At 51.8% G+C, this 6,000-nt stretch overlaps 1 protein-coding gene across 8 annotated transcripts in view; it reads left to right on the top strand.

The window, feature by feature from the left end:
* The first annotated feature begins 1,176 nt into the window (after positions 1 to 1,176).
* Positions 1,177 to 6,000, top strand: part of usp19 (ubiquitin specific peptidase 19) — a 148,465-nt gene continuing 143,641 nt past the window's right edge. For 5 of the 8 annotated variants that reach the window (XM_078543079.1, XM_078543078.1, XM_078543075.1 and 2 more), the window contains exons 1-2: positions 1,196 to 1,466; positions 3,128 to 3,246. The gene's annotated coding sequence lies outside the window, so the exon portion shown is untranslated. Of the gene's footprint in view, positions 1,467 to 3,127; positions 3,247 to 6,000 lie in introns of all 8 variants that reach the window. The other 3 variants (XM_078543082.1, XM_078543076.1, XM_078543077.1) reach the window with 2 other exon arrangements.

The following is a 6,000-nucleotide window of genomic DNA, read 5'->3' as shown; positions in this document are numbered from 1 at the left end:
AAAAACTGCCAGAGATGGGAATGGGGGCATGAACCCCAGAACTGAGTCCCACCCGCCGTTTTTAAAACCTTCCACCCTCTGTTAGGACATGGACGGAGGTATATAGAAGTCCGGCCCCTATGCCATGGTTTATAAAGCCAAAGATCCCAGATGTATTTTTTCCCCTCAATCACCCAAAACTCTCAGTTCCTGTACTCCCTTTAGAATGGCACCATTTGGTTTATATTTACCTTTCCTTATTCTCCTGATCAAAGTGACTCTTTCTACACTCTCGCACTCCTGGTCTGTTACTATCCTTCTCACTGGTTACTACATTTCTGAGTAATGCCCTGTACAGCCAAGCCCAGGTCACTGATGCCCATCAGAGAGACAGGGCAGCAAGAGGACTAGGCACTTTACAGCCTTCCGGACCGAATATTGAGTTCAACATTCTTAGATCATGAACTCTCTCCTCCATCCTCACCCCCTTTCCCACCCACCCCCCTTTTCCCAATAATTTATATAGATTTTTCTTTTCCCACCTATTTCCATTATTTTTAAATGTATTTCCATCCATTGTTTTATCTCCACCTTTTAGCCTATTTTGATCCCTTCCCCCCACCCCACCCCCACCCCACCCCCACTAGGGCTATCTGTACCTTGCTTGTCCTGCTTTCTACCCTTAATGAGCACATTCCTTTAGATAATATCACCACGGTCAACACCTCTTTGTCCTTTTGTCTGTGACATCTTTTGGTTATCTCCACCTATCACTGGCCCTCTAGCCAGCTCTACCTGTCCCACCCCCCCTTAAACCAGCTTATATTTCACCTCTTTTCTATTTTTCCTTAGTTCTGTTGAAGGGTCATTCGGACTCGAAACGTTAACTGTGTTCCTCTCCGCAGATGCTGCCAGGCCTGCTGAGTTTTTCCAGGTATTTTTATTTTTGACTTGTTTCATTACCTCACACCTTCCCTCGGGGCCATTGGACATTTTCCGCGCCATTCCAACTGACGGACACGTGCCCGGCCGAGCCCGCGTTTCCGCGGACCCCGCCTACAGGCTGCGCGCGCACAGTCCCGTCCTGCCCCGGGCTGCGCGCGCACTATCTAGGCTCCTCCACCACGCAAACGCCTCCACCACCCCCCCCCGACCTTCCTCCGTGTGATGATCCCCGAGCTCGCGCAGCGACTCTTCAGGCAGTGACGTATTTCCTGCCACCGGAAGTTTGGGATTGTCCGCCTCTCCGAGCTGAGTTGAGGCCGCCTGCCCCCCCACCCCCTCACCCCAACCGGCACCGACACCGGGGAGAAGCCGCCCGCCCGCACGACCCGACCGGCACCGACACCGGGGAGGCCGAGGCGCGGACACATATCGCGGGCCTGGAGCTGAGCTGAGCCCGGCCCGGACGACCCGGGGACGCCGCTGAGCCACAGGCCGGGTGTCCGGGCCCGAGGGCCAGGAATCAGCGGAGCCCAGAGCTGGAGGTAGGAGGCTCGAAGGCAACGGTCCAGAGAAAAAATTTCAGGGTCCCGGGGTCACCGGGTCGGGGGGGAGGAGGTCCCGGGGTCACCGGGTTGGGGGGGCCGTCCCGGGGTCACCGGGTTGGGGGGGTGGGGGGCGGTCCCGGGGTCACCGGGTTGGGGGGGGGGGGGGCGGTCCCGGGGTCACCGGGTTGGGGGGGGGGCGGTCCTGGGGTCACCGGGTTGGGGGGGGGGGGCGGTCCCGGGGTCACCGGGTTGGGGGGGGGGGCGGTCCCGGGGTCACCGGGTTGGGGAGGGGGGGGGGGGGGGGGGCGGTCCCGGGGTCACCGGGTTGGGGGGGGGGGGGCGGTCCCGGGGTCACCGGGTTGGGGGGGGGGGGGCGGTCCCGGGGTCACCGGGTTGGGGGGGGGGGGGCGGTCCCGGGGTCACCGGGTTGGGGGGGGGGGGGGCGGTCCCGGGGTCACCGGGTTGGGGGGGGGGGGTGCGGTCCCGGGGTCACCGGGTGGGGGGGGGGGGGGGCGGTCCCGGGGTCACCGGGTTGGGGGGGGGCGGTCCCGGGGTCACCGGGTTTGGGGGGGGGGGGGGGGCGGTCCCGGGGTCACCGGGTTTGGGGGGGGGGGGGGTCCGGGGCTCACCGGGTGGGTGGGGGGGGCGGTACCGGGGTCACCGGGTGGGTGGGCGGTACCGGGGTCACCGGGTGGGTGGGTGGGGTGGCGGTACCGGGGTCACCGGGTGGGTGGGGGGGGTGGGGGGCGTTCCCGGGGTCACCTGGTCGGGTCGGGGGGGGGGGTGGGGCGGTCCCGCGGTCACCAGGTCCGGGGGGGGGTTCCCGAGGTCATCGGGCTGGGGGGGTGTTCCCGTGGTCATCGGGCTGGGGGGCGGGGGTTCCCGGGGTCATCGGGTTGGGGGGTGGTCACCAAGTCGGGAGGTGTTTCCCGGGGTCACCAGTGCGGGTTGGGGAGGTCCCGGGGTCACCGGTGTCAGTTGGGTCCCGGGGATGGGCGCCATGGGTCCCATGAGGGCGAGTTTATAGTCTCCTGGGGATAGTGGGGGCTGGGGTTACAGTTACAAATCGGGGGATTGGGGGTGTGGTCGGGTACCGTGTCCTGGGGGCGTTGCGGTTACAGTGCCTGGGGCAATTTGGGTGGGGGGGGGAAACAGGGAGTGCGAGGTGACAGCGTCTGGTGGATGGGGTTGGGGTGGCTTACAGCGTCCCAGTGGGTTATAATGCACAGGGCCTGCAGACAATGTTAACCATGCAGCAGCCAATGACAGCCCCTCGACCAGCACCATTGGAACCAGATTACCTGTTGATTTCATTGCTATTTGGATGGACTCACTGTGTGCAACTCGGTTCCTATGTTTCGCCACTTCCCTTTGCTTTAATGGACCCGCTGATGTTTCCTGCCTGTAAAATTATTCTGTTCGCATATTCAGACACTCAGTGAAGCCAAGTGGCTTCACTCTCACTCTTCACAGTAGCATCCTCTTGTAAGTGTACTGGGTTCACATTGGATAAGCACTTCGATTGAGGATTGTTGGTTATTTTCTAGGTTACTCCTAGATCTGTATTTGATTTTAGAATCAGCGGAAGGATAGTTTTGTAGCTGTTTGTTCTTCCCTTTACCATCCTAACTCAGTTTCTTTAATTTTTGTTTTTCTAGGTTAACGTGAGCTTGAATCTGCCACATTGTCCAATGGTTACTGTTTAATATGTTTCACTGTTCCCAATTTATGAATAGCAGACCCCACAGCCTGAACCACAGTTAAATTGCTGACTGAAGTAAGTTTTCCCTTTCACCTAAGAATGTTTTTCAGATGTGATGTTTGTAAATTCTTTTTTTGTACTGAACAATGTGTCAGTATGTTAAAGAGCAGAGATCCGCAGGAGTACATGCTGGCATTAACATTTGCTTCTTCTGTACGACCCTGCTCAGTTGTAGGTTGTAGTGAGTGTGTGGGGAGCAGAGTTTGATTCTGCTTTTGATATATAAAGAAAGACTTGCATTTCTGTTCGGTTTTTCACAAACTCAGGATGTCCCAAAACACTTTGCTGCCTTTGAAGTGTAGTCACTATTGTAATGTAGGAAGCACAGTGATACAGGCAGCTACCCTATGACACAGTGAACTTAGAGTGTACTTTTGGTTTTGGGACAGTTATGAGAGGGTTTTTCTCTGACCATAAAAGCTCAGTTCTCCAACCAATACAGTTGTCACTAAAATAATAAATATCTTCATGCCAAATGCTCTCGGAACTTACAGACCAAGTACAGTCAACATCTTATCACATCAGGTAGTTCAGATCCTGTAACACTCTTGCCCTTTACCAGCAGTTATATTCCATTTCACTGGTGGTGGAGACAGTAGCAGAGTAATCATCCTTCAGTAATATAGTTTGTGGGGACAGGTGTAAGTAATTTAATTACTGACTTCAGAAAGTCCAGAGCAATGGGATGTTTACAAAATGCTACAAACTGTGGGTGCTAGAATTCTGAAATAAAAATAGAAAATGCTGGAACAGGCCAGGCAGCATCTAAGGAGAGGGGAAAAGCAGGGTAGCTTAATATTTCAGGTCAGTGTCCTCTAGCGAGAGAGCAGGTCAAGGACCTGAAACTTTAATCTGCTTCCTTTCTTCACGGACGCTACTTGCCTAACCAATGCTTCCAGTTTTTTTGGTTTCTCATGCAACTAATTACTTCCTCAGAGGAGCTGAAAATAAATCTGGTAATTAACATTCTCTTCCTCATACACTCTCCCTGCTCCCCATCTGATCTGATACTGATGCACTGTTTCTTCAGCCAAAGTCACCAACTATCAGTTAGAGACTACCTTGCTATATTTCCAGCTCATAATCTCAGAAATAGCTGCACTGAGAAACTCTCTGCCAATCCGACTCCACTCTTGGCGGCTGTGCCTTCAGCTGTCTAGGCCCTAAGCTCTGGAATTACCCCTTAAATCCCTTTGCACCGCTACCTCTTTCTCCTTTAAGACAGTCCTTAAAACTTACCTCTTTGATCAAGCTTTGATCACTTGTCTTAATAACTGCTTATGAGGTTTGGTGTCATATTTTGTAAGATAATGCTCCCGTGAAGCACGATAGGATGGTTTACTGTGTTGAAGGTGCTATTAAAGTGCAAGTTGTCGACGTTCTTGCCTAAAATGCGCTGTCATTCCATGTGTCCCCCTAACCATCTTGTTTTAATTACCTTAACTGACAGCATTGTGCAATGCATTCTAGAACCACCCATACTGTTCCAATGCATTATTCAGGTGTTGCAGCGATGCCAGTGTTATACCTTCAAACAATAACTAGGTGGTGTGAAATGTCAGCCCAGCTGCGGGAAAGTAGACGGAGCATCTCCAAGCACGTTGCCCCTGCAGGGGTGTGGTACAAGGTTCAGTTTACAGGTGTGCAAAGGCAGACTTAGCCTAAAAAATAACATGCGTGATGGGTGTGTAACCATTCGATCAGCAAGGAATGAAAGAGCAATTCATGAAAGTTGATCAGGGGCAAATTGTTAATTGTAGTGAAGGGTTCAAATTACAGTGCAAAATTCAAGGCCAGAACTTTTTCACCAAAGATAATTGAGTTGCGATAATTGTTACAAGGGAGGGTTGTTGGAGCAAAAAAGGTGGGTTCAATAACCAACTCCATGCATTTCTGGTTAGTGAAGAGATTAATAGAAGGCGAGTAGGGGGTTCACCCACACAGTGAAAAGGATAGTTTCAGCTAAATTGTCTTTTGATGTTCCAATAAATTCCTATGTGGTTCAGTCTCCTGTACATATATGATCTGCAAAGATGTTGGACTGTTTGAATTGGCTGCAATTTATACTGTAACTGCTGTTGTCTTTTCTCCTGTTTGATTTCCATGTTGTCCATTTGGTTCTAGCTAACAAAGTGTAGCTTTATAGAATTAGCTTCAAAATCTCTATTAAATTGGACTGAGATCCCTAATCTCCTGTCTAGAACAAGGGGCCACAATCTCAGGATACAGGGTAGACCATTTAGGACTGAGACAAGGAGAAACTTCTTCACTCAGAGGGTGCTGAACCTGTGGAGGCCAAGTCACTCAATATATTTAAGAAGGAAATAGGTTCCTGGACTCTAAAGGCGTCAGGGAGTATGGGGGGAGCGCGGGAGTACGGCAGTGAGTTAGAGGATCAGCCATGATCATATTGAATGGCGGAGCGGGCTCGAAGGGCTGAATGACTTACTCCTATTTTCTATGTTTCCATATCCAACCTACTTTTGAAATGATTGTGGTATGTAACTCATTGCTCTGGCTCAACAGGGGAAATTAGATGATGGGAATAACATGCAGGATGCTGCTCTTCCAATGGTGCAATTGGATCTTTTACATTCATCTGTTTTAAAGGAACTTAAGCTGAAATTTGGCATTGCCAAATCACTATTTCTCCATTTATCTTGATATTTTCTACCTTTTTGACTGAGTGTCTCTGTCCCAATGGGCTCAGTGGTTGAGTATATTCAAGACTGGAAGCAGTATGTTTGTGGGCATTAAGGCATGAAATGA

The sequence above is a fragment of the Cetorhinus maximus genome, chromosome 6, assembly GCF_964194155.1.
Source record: "Cetorhinus maximus chromosome 6, sCetMax3.hap1.1, whole genome shotgun sequence".
NCBI classification, from domain to species: Eukaryota; Metazoa; Chordata; class Chondrichthyes; order Lamniformes; family Cetorhinidae; genus Cetorhinus; species Cetorhinus maximus.
Note: the sequence above shows the minus strand (reverse complement) of the source record. Positions and strands in the feature narration are given on the sequence as shown.